General features: G+C 47.0%; 1 long non-coding RNA gene across 1 annotated transcript in view; it reads left to right on the forward strand.

Annotated features, from left to right (window-relative positions):
• The window catches only part of LOC144172533 (uncharacterized), a 76,108-nt gene extending 59,734 nt beyond the window's left edge, over nucleotides 1-16,374 (forward strand). Inside the window, exons 4-5 of the long non-coding RNA XR_013323037.1 lie at nucleotides 8,535-8,624; nucleotides 15,886-16,374. This is a non-coding gene — a long non-coding RNA (uncharacterized LOC144172533). The remainder of the gene's footprint in view (nucleotides 1-8,534; nucleotides 8,625-15,885) is intronic.
• The last annotated feature ends 3,281 nt before the right edge of the window (nucleotides 16,375-19,655 follow it).

Consider the following 19,655-nt stretch of genomic DNA (forward strand, 5'->3'; position numbering starts at 1 on the left):
AGCTTCCACAGCCCTTCGACGTGAATCCGGCGCTACCCCAAGAACAACGGAACAAATTATTGGCTTTGCTGCGTTGCTACAGCGAGTGTTTTTCGTCGAACTCAAAACTACGTCGTCAGACACCTCTAGACACCAAGACACGAAGAAACATCATTCGGCGGGAGTGCGGGAACAGCCCCTCAATGAGTCATGACAGTGAGAGTATCAGCGCACTATGGCGTCAGACGTCCATCCAAATCGAATTCCTCAATCAACAGGTCACTAGAGAGTTGGTTCTATGGTGCCTTAATTATAAAGGGGAGTAGCCACATATTTCCGAAGCTAAAGGCAGTCTTTTCAATAACTAGTGGCTGTGCGTACGAGTGGATAGCGCCAGCAGCAATTACAACAGCAGGCGGCTCGCAACACTCGCAACTCATGAGTGCTGAGCGGAGCTCGCCGCGAGTGGTGAGTTTGACTTACTGCGAGCGGAACTCGAACTCGCGAGTGGTGAGCGGGGCTCGCCGCGAGTGGTGAGTGGGGCTTACGGCGACTGCAATTCGCACTCGCGTGTGGTGAGTGGGGTTCACCGCGAGTGGAACTCGCACTTGCGAGTGGTGAGTGGGGTTCACCGCGAGCGGCTTTCGCACTCGCGAGTGCTGAGCGTGGCTTGCCGCGAGTGGAACTCGCACTCGCGAATGGTGAACGGGGCTCACCTTGAGTGGCGCTCGCACTCACTCGCAGTTGCTATCACCAGGCCAAAATGACGATGAGGCTCACTCACTCGTGAGAAGTGAGTAGGGGGTGTATGAGTGCACTCATGAGTGAGTTTGCCGACCTATGCTTGTGCCAATGCGTGTAGGCCTACTCTGGCCGGTGGGAATCGTGAGGTCTAGATTCTATCAGCGAGCTTAGTCTAGTTCCTCTTGGGGAGGTGTATGCGTAGCCCCACAGAGGGTGAGCAGCGTTGCAATCACCTGCAATGACAAGCGGGTTGTTGGCTGGTTTGAGTGTCGCTTGTTCAATTACTTGCTGAAAAATAAGCGGGGAGATTTAGGCCTCGAATACACATTCAAAACGTACAGCGAGCGGGCCTTCTAGTGACCGTGCTGCTCATCTGCTCCCAGGAATATGAGCTCTGGGCTGTGCAGCTGGCAGAGGATGCTGGCAGAACGCAAAGTGTTATAAATTGACTGTGTGTGCCAGTGTGTAAGTGTTGCGCGGGCTTCGACAGCGCGCTGGGATAATTTTCCGCAAAGCGGAAATGTCGGGAGCATAGAGTTTCTCACTATCTTACCTAGAGTGTAATGCGGCGCTACCGTAAACGTGATTCGGCGAAAGCACTCTACGCCTCCATGGGTGCCGCCATACTGTGTAATTCGGCAGTTCAGCACGGCATGGCCGGCAAAGAATTGTGGCTATGCAAATAAAGTTTTTGTTAACAAATTGCTGCCAAAAGTGCCGCTGTTAACCAATTTTATTTTGTATAGGCCACTGTGTTAGATGGTTTACGTTGGATAAAAAAATTGTTTGTTACAAAGAAAAAAAAGCAGAAGTCCTCCCTTTGCGCACGCCGCGAGATACAGCGGGCCGTCGTGGTTATATTGTTAAACTATTGCATACTCAAAACTGGGTGAGGTGTTCTTTGATTTTTCTATAATATTTAGGTGAAAAAACGTATTTAGATTGTCTTAAAGACTGTTCTTGCTTTCTCTAAATACAGTGTTATTATCGTGTGCTACGCGCTTTGGCAGGTGAAGCAGTTGCAACATAGAGATGCAATGATGTAATTACGTCGTATTCATCTGTTTTTTCCAAGCTGAGATAATAAACCTAGAGGCGGAGCCTATTACCGCAAGTAAGTCTTCAAGCACGTGCGCAAAGCATTATGGAATTGCATGAATGCTTTAAATGGCAACAAAATACTGGCTTGTCGAGTCGCTGTCTATGTTGCCTCATTCCGCGTGCCCAAGGCAGTTCATGCTTCAAGGGGTACGTACGCGGAGCGACTGTGATGAGCGACGCGAAAATGGGTACACAAAACGGATAGGGTGTGTTAGCGTAGCGTAATTAGTGTCTATAGTGTGGGCGATAGCGGCAAGCGGTAAAGTGGTATACAGGCCTCTGAGACCCTCGCTCGCTTTTTGCCGGCCAGAAGCAGCCCACAAGGGAGTGGCAGCGACAATACAGTGAACTGTAGCGACGACGACAGAGGACATTGGCGGCTGTGTATTAATTTTTTTCGCTTGTCGCTCTCACACAGGACTCTGTTGTTATAGCTTTCGAGTTACGTCTTAGAGTTACGTCTGAGTTAACGTTGAGTTAACGTTGAGTTGAGTTGTACCTTTTGAGTTACGTTTCAGTTAACGCATGTGCTCGCTTACGCGAGGACGTGCGTTAAGCGCTAATCACGCTGTTATTTAGACATAACTGGGATAGCCATTCAATTCCAAACAGTGCCATCCCGAAAAGAGAAAGCATACCGAATACAGAACTAACAAACCGAGAAGCCTAATCCATAGCACTTTGCACTGGCCACTTGCTGCCAATCTGATTCTCAAAGTAACCACAATTCCCATGACTGCGTGCTACCGCTGCGACAGTTTTCACTCTAGGTGATATTGAGAAGCTCTATCGTTGGGAGAGGGAGACCACTTTCGATTAAGGGATTTCGAAACTGCGGCGCGGCCAGAACTCTCTTTACCGGCTGTCATCGTTCTTACGGCGGCTAACTCATCGCCACATGCTCTGCAAGAGTGCTTTTGTTTGTGTGTGTTGCACTCTAACTACCGTTATACCCTCTTTTTTTCCTCTCGCCGGCACAGCAGGCGTCGGCTCTTATCACAGAACCCATCGATATTTTTTGTTGTATCTCTACTTTTTATTGTCGTAGGCAAATGGTGGGAAGGCCCTCAACCGTTGACGCTTTTTGTATGCATTCTTGGCCTTCTATGCCGACGAGGGTCCAAGAGGCGTATTGGGTACCTACCACAGACACTCCTACCATCCCACCCGCCCTCCCTGACGACTCAACCACCCTCACAGGCCAGCACTGATGCAGACAGCAAGAGTGCTCTCGCACAGGCCTCAAATAAAGCACGTCTTTCTCTCTCTCTCTCTCTCTTGGCTTTCGGCTACCGACTTCGTTCGCTTCGGGCGCTCATTAAGGCTGATTCACAATGCGGACGAAATCACTGATTCCGAACGCGGAATCTGAACCACGTGATACGACGTCACCAACTCGTGACGCTAGTGAACGGACAGTGGACGATGTGGGCTGACAATGCGAGGTGTCTTTTCCGTACGAAGTTTTGGCGGGGCAAAACAGCAGAATACTGCGCTTTGGCACTCACAAGACAGGATAATCTCGCAACCCTGCCTCTCTGGTCGAAACAGCTGGGGGCGGATCGAAGTCGCCACTTGACCGAGATAGCGAGCTGTGTTTCGGCGTGGTTGCACGGCGGTACAGGGCGGTTGCTCCAAGGTCATTTGACGTATCAGCCACAAGCAAGGGTGGATGACACACTGATCGGAGCGATCATCAGGTTCCCGCAACAACGTCGTGAGCTACGTCTGAGAGTCGAAAAAATTCCACCATCTTCCCGAACGGGAACCCTGAGTAGCCATGAGGTCATGAGTCAAATCGACTGCGTTTAGGTTTTCCGCAGACATCAAGCTCATGTCGTCTATGATTACACATTTCACGCTGCGGAAGGCCACGTGGAAGGTGTTCAACTCGCTGTCGCTGAGGCCTCCATCCTTGTTGGGGCCGGTGGTCTTCCGAGAGAGCTTGAAAACCGCGTGTACCACGTTTCCTCCCACTGCCACAGCCGCCTTTCCGGTGCTCGTGCAGATGACGAACGCAATGTCGGCGGTGTTGTTGCCGGTGTCACTGTACCGGCAGTAGAGGTCCATGGCAAGCCGGAGGACGAACGTCTTGCCGCAACCGGCCGGTCTGGTGAAGAAGACCCGTAGCGGCGGTGCTGATGGCGTCGCCTGCCGGTGGATGATCTCACGCAGTAGCTGACGTTGTTCCGCGTTTGTCATCCGTATCAAGTTGTAGTATTCGTCGCGGTCCATGATGTCCTGGCGCTCGCGCATGGCTGCGCACGGACTTGCCTGTTTGATCAGGCGCACGAAGTCTTGGCTCGGGATGAGGTCGGCGTCTTCGTGTTCCGGGTGCACGATCACGGCAGGAGGAGGTGCTGCTCCTTCTTCTTGTTCGTCTTGTTGTGCCCTTTTCTCCGCGCCGCTGTCCGCGGCACTGACACTGGCGTTGACGGTGGCGTTGCAGGTGGCGTTACCGGCGGCGTTGCCCGTGGCACTCATCACGGCGCTGTCGAAGGAGGTTCTCCGATCAGAAGATGGCGACAGTGCTTGAACGCGACGCTATTTTGTGACGGATTCTTTGGTTGGCCAATTCCTAGGGCCATCCTGCCACAATTATCATCAGCGGTGCCTGGCCAGGCATGCGCAGTGGGGGTGTGGACGCCGCACAGCAGCGCCCACACAACGGCGGAGGGAACAGGCGCCAGCGTAAGCTGCTTCGCATCTAAAAGGTAGAGCTGTTGAAGCGACTGCAAAGGAAGCAAGAGTTCAGTAAACGCAGGACCATAAAACGTGGGTGCTACATCTGTCCTGTATATATGCATTCTCACTTGGCAAGTACGTGATCTTATGCTGCTCATTATGTGACCAAAGCCACGGCCACCGCCACACAACGACGCTTTCGGCCGGCGTCCATCTCTGCCACTACCCTCAACCATTCCTATTTGTTGCTCTGTCCGTCCGCGCTGTTGTCTGCTCACTTTATCCTTCGTGCGAATGCTTCCTTCCGCCGGACTATCTGCTGATGTCATGCGACGTCACCAGTACGGCTGCGGACATGTCCGTCATGTGAATTCACCTTTATGAGCGTTACTTTGACTGATTCATGCTGCGAGCTCACCAAAGTACTTCTGTTCCTCTAGCATCGCTACTCTCGTATCGCCATGCATTAAAGAGTGAAGTTTCGCCGTCGGCTCTTCGTCGTTCAAAACAGAGGCTGCCGCCGCTCGCTACTTATCCACCATGCTAGCACCTCAGTGATAGATGTGACAGTGCCCGGTTCTTGGACGCCTTCTCTAATGTTAGGAACGGCTCGAGCGCGACGACTGAGCACCACCGTTGGTGAACAGAATAGAGTTTATTCTGTCTTTCTCTCTTTCTAGGGGTTAGGAAAGTATTTAACACTGGCAAAAATATAAACTAAGTGTGCTTTTACAAACAGCTTGATTCACTGTCGAGACTGCCATTATTGTCATAAAAATCGGACGGATTATATCGACAATGTACCGTAATTTAGAGACAGCTTTTCCATATTGCTGGGCGCTACTGTGTGTTTCTAATCCGTCACAGCTGCGGCTTAAATTACTAGGCAAATTTGCAAAATCACCGCCTCGCACCGACTAGTGAAAAAACCGGTAACGCAAAAGACTACACAAAAGAACAAAGTTTTCGCCTGCCATTCCGCCCTTTAAACCATCCCCGGCCTTGCATCTGCTATACAGTCCCCACAAGGTACGTTTGCGGGGTCTTCATGTACGTACAATAAAATACCTTTTTGCAAAGCTGGAAGCTTGCTTTTCGCTAGCAATACTGAACGCGTGTTCTGGGGCGGCAGGCTGATCTCAGTGCAAGAAATAAACTTGACTTTATGAAAAAAGTTATCTGCACGTTCATGCATGCTCCCGGAAAATTTTTAGCTCGACGATGAGTTATCAGGAGTGTCGGTATACACCTTGTCCAGGTAACGTAACAGAGGTGCCCTGGAATGTAAGCGACTCCTGCGCCAGATTATGAAAAGTTATTTTTTTCGTATAACCACTGGTTGTTTTACTGTATCTGTATTTCACGCCACGTACATGTTCACAAATAACAACAAATCGGGGCTGCGCCTCATCAACAAGAAATATTTTTGAACAGGATGATGAAACTGCTGAGTTTAAATATAGATGTCTAGATACATATATAAGCAATACCGCATTTACTCGCGTAATGATCGCAGTTTTTTCCAAAAAATATGTTGCAAAGTTAGGAGTGCGATGATTACGCGAGGTAAACTTTTCGGGAAAACGTTTTAGCGCAGGAAAACGCAAGTTGCAGCTCAGAATGTTTACGATAAGTCAACAAACATAATAAACATAAGAAATAAAAACATAATTAAAACTCCACTGACCACTGAATGAGACCAAGTGATGCAAAATGCATTGTTTTTATTACGGACGGCGCCGGAACTACGGAATTACAGAACGCGCCGGAACGAGTATGCTGTGAGGTGCGAACAGGTCGACCAGTAAAAGGCTGCTGCTGCCACAGTGTGGGACATCAAGGCACGGCGGACGACACAGGAAGCCGAGCGCGTTTTTTTATATGTTTTGTGAGTACATAATGTGCATTTAGTGAGAGTTTCTCCCGCACCAATAATGAAGTCATGCTTGCCGATATCGCTAATATCGTCAAGTCCGCGGCAATAACGTAGCCATGTCCGCTTTGAAACAGGAGGAAACTAACGTAAGCACTACAACCGTCGTCTAGACTTGGCACACAGACGACATATGGCTGCGGCAAGTTCAGGGTGCGGTCATTGCGCGGGAAATCAAATAATCCCGCCATCTCCACGACGTGAATGATGATGAGAGGGGCTATGCTAAAATAATTATCGGTAAAACCTTGAAACATTTGCGCACACATCATACAAAGACTCGACACGTTGTTATAGGCCTTCTTGACTGCGCGCAACATCTGAATGAGTGAAGGGCATAAGGCGCGTTGGTAGCCATGTTCGCGTTTCGGTTTGTACCGCAGTGAGAAGAGCGCCACGTACCTCCGTCGCGGTCAGGGATTGGGATCTAAACCAGGCGCCACCGCGTCAATGGCACTCGACACGTTGTTATAGGTCTTCTTGATTCGCGCACCATCTGCATGAGTGCAGGACATAAGGCGCGTTCGTAGCCATGCTCGCGTCTCGGTTTGTAGTGCAGTGGGACGAGCCCCACGTACCTTCCGTCGCGGCCAGAGAGTCGTGGGATCGAAACCGGGCGCCGCCGCTTCAAGACAACCACTCCTCACTCCAAAAGCTTGAGACTTCCCAGCGCTCCGTTAACAAACCCGTCGACAACGTCGATGTTTGTAGTGATCATGTAGGACTCGTTTGGGACGATGAGAATCTCCATGGGTCACCTTGGCCATCGCCTTCTGCAGAGCGTCTTGCGTCGCGTACCCCCGGTACATGTCTTGAGCTCTCTGGCCCTCACACAGACGCCGGCACAAACAATTGTCACCGACTCGCAGCAAGCATATCGGAACTACCAATCAGGATGGGTGTCACCAGTGACCCTTAGATTGCTGCAGAACAAAATAGCAAATAGAAAAATCAAATTGGTGTGGACGCCTGCTCACGCCTCCATGGAGGGTAACGAGTTTGCCCACCAACAAGCCTGCGCACTCGCACCCCAGGCTACGGAGGAAGGCGTGGAGTACTGCCCGCTTATCACTTTCAGAGAAGTCACGCAGCACTACCGGCTAGAAAGAGACACTCCCTCCACCTCATCCTAGCCTCTCTAAGGAGCAGCAGATAGTCTTTCGCCTCATTCAATCTGGATCCTTCCCCCACCCAACAAGGCTACACCTCATGTTCCCGGAACAGTACTCGGCCGAATGCAAATTTTGTAAAAAACCAGGATCACTCCGCCACATAATTGGGGAGTGCGACTTCAGCTCAGAAAATCCAGCCCTCCTCTATCCCCCCACCCCCTCTTTTAGAGAGCAATGGGAGATTTTGATGTCTAGCTCCTCACTCGCGACCCAGCTAGCGCTGGTCGACCGGGCGCACGCGGCCATGACATCATATGGGCTCCAGTAAATAAAGAACCACTCCCAATTTAGACGCTCAATAAATGTATTCTCTCTCTCTCTCTCACTGACGACGAACGACAACCTCATCTTCTTTCTCTCCTCCTTGTTGGGTAGGAACGAACGCGTTGAACGTTTTGACCTCTTCGTCCAATCTTTGGTTGGCCAATTCCTAGGGGCAACCTGCCACAATCATCATCAGCGGTATGTACACTGCAGCAACGAGGGACGGGACAGTACCCGAGCAAGAGGAGCTCCGCCCTGAAAAGTCATATTTTGACGACGAACTTCAGGAGTACGATCATAACGCGAGTGCGATCATTATGCGAGTAAATACGGTATATCGGGATTCCTGAACATAATGGGAACCTTAAGTCGAAACAGCATGTCAGGTACGCTTAGTTTTTATTTGGTTTATATGGTATTAAGAAACCGGTTTTACTAAATGTTTATTTCTATGTTGTAGTTCTGTGTTCTGTGGCAACAAACCTAGTAATTACGTCATATTGAATTTTTTTACGGTTGTTCAGCACAACTATAATTTGGAAATTTTGGAAATGAATTGAATGTTTTCTTCGAAAAAATACTTCTGACGGTGTTTGGTGGACTGTCTTATGTTAAGGAACTTTGAGTACTGCCTAATCGGAGTTCTTTTGACACAGATGGTTGTGTTCGAAAGCGCAAGATAATCTACGCAGAACCTAACAACACATGTTGGATTTTCCAGGATCCTGTTGAGATCAATAAAGAAGGCAAGTGCTTCTTTGCTTTCCAAAAAACTGCTAAATTTCGCTGGTGAAAAAAAACTGTCGCTAGATATACAACACAGTGAATATCCAATGACACAATATCTTTCAAACTACGTAAAATTTTGTAATACCTAAAGCATTCACCAGTTTTTTTTTTATTTACACGGTAGCAAAACAACTAAGCATATATAGCATAACAAAGAACATTTCGCCTTTTAAGTACTATAAATACCACATATAGCATCCTCCAACATCTAGAAGAAATGCTGCCCACGCACATAAAAAAATTATGCATGTACGGATTTCAATGTTAACTTGTGTCTGTCATGTGCAATAACTATATTAGGATAAATGCTTCCCCATAAATGCATACGGGATCTGAGAGTTGTAAGTGAATACAATACTTGATAACGTCTGCTATTCCAGAAGGCTCGAGACACAGCAAAGCTTGGGAGACACAAGCTCTGGCGCCGCCTACGTACTATGATGTTAGTATTTTGAGGCGCAGTTCAAATGCTTCAAAATGGGATTCGTGCTATTAGCTGATTATTAAGATGACGCAACCGGTCCAGAACAGCGCACTCCAAGGAGGCGCCGCTAGTGAGTGGCACCATTTTTCAGTGCGTTCTCTCAGTCCACTGGTGCAGCTGTGGCTACTGGGGGCAGGCAAATTAAATTACTTTGATACATTCTTCTTTTTAGTAAGTTGTATTTCACCGCAAAGTTTATTAATTAAACTCTTCAGGCGGTCGTACAGTATTTTCGTTTGAACTTTGTCGCCCTAAGAAGCAGGTTCTGCAATCGGTGCCAGAAAATGCCATCACGTGACTATGGCCGGTTAGTAAAAGAAGAAAGTAGGCGACTGAAAGGCGCTACCTAAAAATAATTCATCTTCACCACCTTCGACAACTTCCCAGGCCTACTGCAGGACGAAGGCCTCTCGCATTGCCTTCCAACCGGTCCTTCCTGCGCCGCTCAAATTTACTTTTGGCCACTGAATTGCTCTATTTCATCCCTCCATCATGTTATTGCCCTTCCCTATCTAGACACCACTCTCGATCTGCGCCCTGTAGCCCAAATTGTCTGCCGATTGTCTATTCCTCTTACTTAGTGGACAGTCTAAGTCAGTTTATTTTTATTTACTTGCACTATATGATCTACTCGGTTTTGTTCCCTGACCCAGGAAGCTGAATTCCGGTACCTAAGTGTTACTCCTAACGTTCATGGCCCATCGAGCCGATATATGTTTGCTTTCCCATTGTTTCCTAGAACGCGAAGTTTCAACTCTATGTCAACACCGGCATTATGCATAGTTTGTATACGTGTCTTTTCCCTGATGGGGGTAGCTTACTTTTCAATATTTAGGAGTGCTTGCCGAGTTCTCACCAGTCGATACCTGCTCTGCGGCGGATTGCTCTCTCGTGGTTGGGGTCAGCACTAACCTTATGTTAGAGGTAATTATAATCTTTTTCTTCTCCTATTGCTATATTTCCTAAGCTGAAGAGGGCGCTTTCGGCGGGGTTATTCATAGGACGGTTAGCTACAAGGTAAGGGTGAATCTCAAAAGAAAAACAAGGAAACTCGTGAGAGGGGAGAAAGCTAGCATAGAGTCAGTCAAAGACAGGACGGCAAAGTTCAAAAAGCTCTTCAAAATAAATTTGCATTTCTGGAGGAGAGTGAGGATAGTGCAGGCAGGCTAAATGACAACATAGCAACGGCAATCACAGAGTCTTCAGCAGCTCCGACAGAAATAGTATGTAGGAAACAAACTGGAAAACCAACTGAGAAAACAAAGGAACTAATTTCGAAACTTAAGATCATAAAATTGTCAAGTTCTGGGGATCAAGATGAGTCAGCAGGGCTGCCTAAATAGATTACGCAAGTAAAAACACTACATTATTGTGTATAACATCAACCGTAAAGATTCGTTATTGTAACACACGCATAAAGCTGGTACTGCTATATATGACGGTAAATTAAGTTGGTCTTCCAGAAATTTAAAAATTCGAATCTTTGCTCAACAAAACTAACTTTGCCTAGCTAAAACTTTGATCGAGCAGGGAGTAACTACTGCTCAGTCCATCACAAGGATGCCTGATGGAATCGAACTGACAGAAAAAGATCTTCGTAACGCTTCATCGCTGCACTCCGGAAGAATCCCGGTAGCCCTGGATTCATGCAGTTTAATACCTAAGTGTACATCCCGAACGAACGTCGTTGATTCACCTGTGGGCGGAATGGGCGTAGTAGCAATACGTGTGGGGGCAAATAAATGTGTGTCACAAGGCCGCGGGTTCGATTCCCGGTGGCGGCGGCCGCTTTTCTGATGGAGGCGAAAAGCAAAAACGCCCGTGTGCACGAGATTTCGGCGCACGTTAAAGATCCCCAGGTGGTCAAAATTAATCCGGAGCCATCCATTACGGCGCGCCTCATCGCCTGCGGTGCGTCGGCGCGTTAAAGCTACAATCAATCAATCAAATAAATGTGTGAAAAGTGCTGCTGTACAGACCCTGCAAAGCCTCGAAATTCCGCTGTTGCAGTCGCCGGAATGCCAGTCTGATTTCCATAAATCTCGCTAAAAATTAAACAGGAGAAAAAATTAACTTTAATGCAACGCTGAAACGGCGCTTTGGAGAGGCTTCTTAATAACACACCGCACGTTCTTCGCATAGATATGATCAAGCTGAAGCAAAATGCGAGCTGTATCTGTTTCTAGCAGCCACTGAGGTAAGCAAATTTTACTTTGGCTCGCAAACATCACCCGAGATGGTTCCCATGGCATATGGTGACCGCTATAGCATCGCGTGTACCGCTCGCCGGTATTTAGCCTGAAAGAGAAGACCTAGTCCCTCATCTGCTTCAGTCACCCTCTTCGGGGCGCGTAAACACTAACCGCGATGAATGTTGCGCTGCTCGCTTGCCTTCAACATGTACGTCGTGCACAGCACACAAAGGGCGAAGAGATGGGCTGCCAATACTCTGAGTGGCAGTGGGGGCGCAATCAGACATCGGTATTGCTGACTCCACATGCTGATGTTGAGGATTTGGATGTCGGACCATATCCGTATGAGTCCCAGTCGTCAAAACAGCAGCGCAACAATGTTGCCCACGACAAAACCCACATGCTGCAAGTCTCACGGGCACTTATACTTGCTTCGCGACTTAGTTACATGAACCTATAATAATATACACATGGCAGCAATATTCTTCGAGATGTTTCTATTAGTTCAAAAGTCTACGAAAGCACGAATAAGACCTCACTTATGGCAAAAGTGCTGTGCAACACAAATCCTGTACGAACACGATATCAGTTCTCAGCGTTTACCGGGAACACTAAAATCTGGAAAAGTAAATCTGAATTTTTCATTGGTATTCTGGACAGACATGGAAAGCGGCACTGTCCGTTGTGCTAATGTAGCCACGTTCTGGGAAATTCTGTCCCACGGTGGTTGGTCTCTTCACTTGTGATTGCTTGATGTGAGCCTCAGGGATTTGTTGAAGAAACGTGAGTTACATCGGTGATGCTTTGCAGCATCGACATGCTCGATTACTCTCGGGTGCGGCAAGCTGTGCTTTCTTCGACTGCAACAGTCAAGTATTCAAAAACGGAACTCTGACTGGACTTCACTGCTTCTATTAGGTGCCGCTTCAAAACAAACTTCGTCAGAGGTCTTGGCCCCATGAACCTGTGAAACGTACCGACATACATTCTAAATATTCACGATGGACTACCCATTTCAGAGACCCACTACCTGATTCGTCTTATCTGAATAACCTCATCACAACTTAAGCTCCTGGCTCGCAAACTGGTGAAGGAAATACCCATTAACTACGAAGGGAATGTTATGGCGGCCGACATGAGTGCTTCAACGACAATGGCACGCCGCTGCTTTCAAAGTCCATGCGGATATTTGAGTTCGGTTCGTCCCAGCTCATAATATAGAAAAAGTGATTGAAGTTCCGTATGATGGGGACATTGACACAATTCACACTGACCTGCCCAGCATATCAAAAGCATAGCCGGGATTACTACGCATTGCCAGTACAGGTGAAAGTGAGATGCGTGAGCCGTACCGTACACAGCACTCTACACTGTCCCAGGTCCTGTTAGCCCTGTGCAGAAGAACCAGGTATGTGTGAATGTTGTGGCGGAGCTAATTACTTGTCTAGTAGCTAAGAGGAGTTGGAGTGTTCAACTGCTTCTGTCTGCATAAGCCGCATCAAAAGGGTGCCCTTAGCTCAAGCACGACACCGTGATACCGAAGACGTTGGGGCAGGTCGGCTCTTCCTGCGAAAAGGCATTCATTTCTATTGAGCAAAAAGGAAGCGCATACGCGCGAGTATTGGCAGGGCTCAATGCCAACAGAGCAAGCCATAACAAGCCCAAACAGAACAGCCTGCAGCGGCGCTAATAAAACGATTTGCGAAACTAACAAACTAAACTGGCCATCTTTCTATCGGAAACACTGTGTTTCCTCACGCAGTACTTCTGATATTTACTGGCCTTCGATTTTATCAACGCCGGATTCAAAACCGTATTTGAGCAAACACGATGATAGGCTTGAAAATAAGAATGGCGAGAAATTTTTAAAGTTGCTGCTGCACATAGTGCATCTTAAAATTTCGAGTGAGCGAACAGAAGCCGCGAAGATTGTAATGCAAGTATTGTACGTTTTGGATATCCTTTTTGTGGGTATTCATCGGAGGCAGGGATTGTTCCGCAGAAATTATTGCGCAGGAGATAAAAAGCGCCGATCTGTATTGTTGCAGTCAAATCGTGACAGAGCCCTACAGGTTAGGTCGCAATCCTTGTTTTGGCCCCATCAAAATTATCTACCACCTGTCAGCTGTTTCTAACTTGTAGTTGACTGGAGAGGGGGGCTCCTAAATCCATACTATACTCCGCCAGAGCCATCGCACTTCTCCACATGTTTACTTCCCCTCGTCATTTTTAACCCATTGCTTCTAGGGAAGGCACCTTCTCTCTGTCATTTCTTAAAAATATGTTTACTTTTTATCTTACAAAAGTAATGCCGCCAATACTAACGCAGCCCTCCACATATTAACGATAAATACTCACTTCACATACTTTTTGCTTGAAATTCAGAGTTGTGGGCACAATTTACAATAAGAACTTCTAGCGCAAAGTATTGCGACACCACTTGGCATCCCGCTTCGTGGTATCTAGATTGGTGAGCTTCATGGGGGTTAATTTCATTTATCTGCGTTACGATAAGCAAGACGCATACTTAAACACACACACTCCATGGCACGTTGCGTAGCATAACAAGGCCCACAAAATCGTCGTGGAAAAATGTTAACCTAATGCCTCACTATAAACATTTCACTGCGGCACAGGATGCTCTCACAACAATGCAGTCACTTCATGAACTTCGTGCCGAGCCAATGATGGTTAACAGACAAATGCGTCAGTAGACGGCATAAAGTAATTCGAACATTTAGGCAAAAGCACAGATTTCTCCCAGCCGCGTTACAGGTTCATTGTTCCGTACTCGAGTTTTGGTGCTGCCAGCAAGTCTATGAAATGAGCTGGGAATAGATGAATATTTCTCATTCTCGGGAGGGAAGGGACAGTATGAAAAGAAAAAATTTATAAAATTTGTTAGGGCATGAACGAATAACTTAATTCAGCAAGTAGGGTAGTGTGATATAACTTAACGCCCCAAAATAAAGGGAAAACTTTGTTTGCATTGTTGTGTTACTAAGCCGATCACTGCGCTTGTAAATAACGGCGCGTCGAGGCTCGACCGCCAGTTGAGCTGCGCACACCCCTTCGCAACTACTACTCACTTTGCATTTAAACAAAGAATTGGTACCACTTAATGTTACCAATCACCGTCGATACGTGTTATATTTATCGTAGGGGTTCCGTGTAGCACTGCGGGTTAAAAAAAGGAATCTAAAGGCAAACAGAAGCTGTTCTGGATCGACATGTTATGTCACTCAGACCATAAATATACCCCTCTTAGAGTAGTTTCTTTAGAATAAGACAGAAAATAGTAAAAACGCCAAGACCACTATCGCTGCCGCTGGCCACACCGTGCCACTCTCGGAAGTGGTCAAAATACTGTGAAAAATAATCTAACAATACGAATTCGCACGTTTATAACGACTTCAAATGGAAGTTTTTCAACGTCATGTTGGAACGTAGACGAAGAAAAACAAAGCTAGGGACAATATCATCCGATCCCAGCCGATAGATCACGCGGTACACCACAAGCCAACACGTTCCTCTGGGGTTTGATACAATACCTGGTGCAATAATCGGCCAGATGTGTCTGCGACCCGTGTGCAGTATTGCGGGCATAGACACTATCGTCATGACTCCCTGCGTGCTTTTTCTGAGCTAGAAAACACGGGAGAGGCTATTTTGGCAAAGTAAATATTTTCAAAAAACACGACGCCTCGCGTACGCAATGTTTTTCCTGGCTTCCTAGGGATTTCGATACACATCAACGCTGGCGGCTGTGCAACCATCGAAGGCGTCGTGCGGGTGCCGCGACCGAGCATGTGTTTCGACGCCAACATGCACGCGGCCTAAAAAGGAAAATATGCTTTTCTTCAATGAAAGGTCAATACGGATCAGAGATGTCATGAATATACACAAACTTTAGACTTGCGCAGCAGCTAAGGGCGTAGGAATGTGGGCAAGCATGACTGATTTGACCGAAACCGATAAAACTGCTTCATGTGTGGTAGCATTGTATACGGTTAAACAACCGTATACAATACTACCACGTGCGAAGCAGTTTTGTCAGTTTCGGTAAACTATGGCAATCATCAATGGCGTAACAGCACCGCTGCGTCGCTTGCATCCGGTTTATTGTGACGGAAACAGCGGCTGCGGCCGCTGTTTGCGTCATCTTTGATCAGCGTCTTATCAGCGATGTCTCAAAAATTGAGCATCTTTCGGCAACAAATGAGCGATAAAATGGTTATGGGAAGATGGAACTTTTCTTTGAAATCAACTTGCTATTTACCTTCAGTGTTCCTTTAAAGCCCTCACGTTAATTCTGGGAGCGAGAACACTTCATGCTCACTTGTTTATTCCGCATCCAACGGCTCGATATATACCCGCTTTTGGAATACAAAATTCCAAGTCGTGACACGTAATGATTAGCACTAGCCTCGTTTTTGCAATCACCTGCGCTGCGTGTTCTTCTGCCATAATTATGGACGCCTTACTCAGCTTTCCAATATTTTGCAACTGGGGAAACATGCTGCATGTTTTCCGGTTTTCCAGGAAAGAACAACTGCGAGCTACTCACTACTGCAGCCATCTCGAAGGAGTCTATCCCTGATGACTGCCGTTCAGCCTACGAAAAGGAGTGTGGATGTGTAATGGAGGGGTGCTTCGTGCCTGACTGCGCAAATTACGAAGACGATGAAGCAACATGCGGACCACGACCCACAACACCGGGGCCGACAGAACCTCCTGTAACAGTTCCGTTTCCTGATTGGTGCCCCAAATTTGACAGTATAGCATAATGAATGTGCCGCCTGGAAAATGTTCTTAACGTTTAGGTGAATGTATTCCGCACCGCCATTTAAATACCCTGACTGAATAAAACATGTTTTGTTGCGTGGTGGTTCACTTCAAAAACGTATTGCGTACTATAACCGGCAAAAAATTCGGTATTTAGTAGTTTTGCCCACAGTAAACAGCAAACGGACAAAAGAACCAATAAAAAATTATATACCCTCAGTCTAACGATGACGGTGGTTGAAGATCAAAGTTTTATTTCCCACAAAAATCAAATGGCGAAGAGATGAATTCAAAGGCGCTGCAATCGAAGACAAAATGTAACGAGCAAAATGCAAATCGCCTGAGAGTCAAAGTCTATACTCAGACGGCAGCAAATAAAACCCCTCAGAAAACTGCTGCCTGGAATCGAACCCGCTTCTTTGGGCTTAGTAGCGCAATGCTTTGCCCCCTGAGCAAGCGCGGCGTGTTTTCCATCGTAACTGTTTGCGGCCCCAGCATTGGGTCACGAAAACTAAAACACGAGGCAAAAGAATAATGCCCGTCGCCTAGAAATCAAGGGAAGTATACATTGTGATCAGAAACCAAATAATATAAAATCCTAAGTATAGCGCCTAATACACGAATTTTCCAACTATAGTCGATATTCCCGCGGTTCTCTTTCCGGCGAAAGCTGTGTTTGACAAACGACGCAGGCCACCATGGGGCATATGTCACCCAGAAAAAAGCTACGGATATCCTCCAATAGAGCAGGAGCGGGTGAAGGCCTTCGTCCTGCCGTAGACCTGAATGGTTTTTCGATGACGTTGACATTGAAGTGGTCCCCAAATTGTGTCTTTAAAGCGTATTTGAAGAAACCAGACCGCTTACCTGGCACCAAGGGCGCGGCTCGGAAAACGATATCGGTCTGGGTCATCGTAAGGAAGACAGGGCCCCCACCTCCCCTTATGGGGAATTATGGAGTGGACGCCATAACGTTCGTGTCACCGATCCAAAGGGTCCGGTAAAAAACTCTCTACCAAAAACATGATTCAAACTTACGCAAGGAAAGGCAATGCCTTAGGATTACGTTAATTCAAGAAAAGTCATGTATCATGAGAACAACGTATACTCCGACTTTGGTATTTATGATATTAAAAGGCAGCAATTGGCGTACGTGGCTATTCCGGCAGTCTTTTTGACAGCATGACGTCCCTACCCACAAAAACAAAGAAGCGGATTTTGGAGCCATAATCTTCCCCATACCAATAGGTGAAGTTGCAAAAAAAACTTTAGCATCATTATAGACTCTCAGAGGGCATTAGACTGTCCGCTGCAGGCAGAAAAGCGAAACGCTTTGTAAATATACTCCAGTATATAATGAACAAATTAAAAGATGTCACTAGGACAACCGGGCACAAGGGTTGGAAGACATCGATGTACCGACGAAAGGGTCCTGAGATCACACACCGTGCTACTTTCGACAACGACCGAGCACTCCTCTCCTCGAAAAAAAGTTAAAGGGGTATGAAGTACCTTTCGCCGATACATGGATGTACATGTAACCACATAAAGCAATGTATTAGCAACCTCATCCTGCAAGAAGTTTGTTAGAGCGATGAGTATTAGCTGGGAAATTGTAAATATAAAAACCACGCGTTATCGTCGTGCCGCATTTCCTACTTCTTTTAACTTTTATTTTGCTGTTGACGCCGCGCCAGCCTTCCCTCTCATGATGCTCCGGCGCTCAGCGGTGACGTACTTCCGGAAAGCTCTTTTGGCTTTTTCATCTTTGCTGACACTATGAATACTGCAACCAGCTCAAGGCTGGAAAAGCGAACGAAAGACCTGGAGTGGAACCCCTGCGAATCCACACCACGACGAAAGGTCGAAAGAAAGAATGATGACCCTGAATTGCCAGCGTCACCGAGATGTGCCGACGAGATGAACTGGTAGGTATGGAAGAATGAAATATCTGAACGAATGATAGAAAAGTCGGCTCGAGTTTTGTTTGAATGAGCACGCGTGCGTTCTAAACCGATGTCGACTGCGTACGCACCCGGTATAGCGCACGTTATCGTCATTGCGACGCCATGCGTGCACTGCCGTCAGCATCCTATTCCAGTCCCAGATATTTTCAAAAGATTTATTACACAAACTCAGCCGGAAGGTTCCGGTATGTGGCGTGGGCCAATTTTTTTTCTTCCATTGTGCACTTGACTGTACGGTCTGTGGACTTGGCACGACCACGAATTTCTTTGCCTATATTAGGCAACTTTTCGTTTGAGGTTCGTGCCGTGCGAGCCCCTCCTAGAGGACTACACATGATTGCACAAAACAGTTCTCTCATTTCATACCCACCATCTCTCCTTCTCATAATGGCCTAGAGGCTTACCCCCTGCTCCTTCATTCATTTTATTCATTGTTACCGTTGTGGTGGGCTCAGTGCTGCCGACACCTCCAGGACTGTGGCCCTAATTTTTCCCGTCGAAAACCGATGCCCCTCTTTTGTGCGTGATGTAAACGGTTTAATTTCTCAATAATGACACCGCAATTTTACAAAATCATGAAATCAATATCTCTTTTCCTCTGAAAGCGCTATAGACCCTACAGGTAATGAATGGTAGCTGGTCCCAGCGGGTATATGGTTAAATTCCCAGTTGGGAGCTGCAGTTCGCAGTTTATGGCCAAAGTTCCAGTTGGGACTACTTTTTTCTCTAGGTTAGACCCAGTGCCCAATTTAACAAATAACTCTTGTCAAACACATAACTAGGAGTCTTGATATTTGAAGAGGTAATTTCATAGTTTAAAAGCAGGTATTTGTTGCCTACATGTTGATATTTGAAACCGCATGTTTGCATAGCTTAAAAGCAGATATTTATTCTCTACGTTTCTCTTATGAGAGTGGGATAGGATATGGGCTATTTTCATATTGAGAATACTGGTCTCTACGGCGGCAGTTTAAATTTAACATGGCACCTAGTCCCTCATGCTGCATGGTGCACATCATCTCTGCTTTACGGGCTGATTGTCAAACATGCGCTTATCCGTCATTTTGAAAACATGCACATATGAAGAGTGTTCAACAAAGCTTACCCGCATGTGCGCACTTGCGTATGCAGGTGTCAATGTGGGCTGTGCGTTACAAGTCCCAAGCCACTGAAAAATATGTTCTGTAGGCGGATTGCAAAAGTGGTTGCCAAGGGCAACACTGATTGCATCACTCGGCACGCATATTTTCCGAGCCTGTGCCTTACCCCAGAAGTTCTTGAGGCTGTGTACTGGGAGCTGGAGTCCCATGGCGTCCCCATGCCTTGGGAGGTGCACATGTAAGACCGCTAGCAAAGGTACAGCGACGATGTGCTTTATTATGGGCAACACGGATTGTAGGCGGGCCAGTTGATACATATTTCTGAGATTAACAGCGCGAATACTAGACAAACACAGCGCTGAATAACAACTGAAGTTTTATTATCGCTGGACAGCAATAAATAGGAAAAAGGAGGGTGACATGTGACGCTAGACTTAACAGAACATTTTTTACAAACAAA

The sequence above is a fragment of the Haemaphysalis longicornis genome, unplaced genomic scaffold, assembly GCF_048455015.1.
Source record: "Haemaphysalis longicornis isolate Haplotype H1 unplaced genomic scaffold, Haemaphysalis longicornis Haplotype H1 scaffold_23, whole genome shotgun sequence".
Classification (NCBI taxonomy): domain Eukaryota; kingdom Metazoa; phylum Arthropoda; class Arachnida; order Ixodida; family Ixodidae; genus Haemaphysalis; species Haemaphysalis longicornis.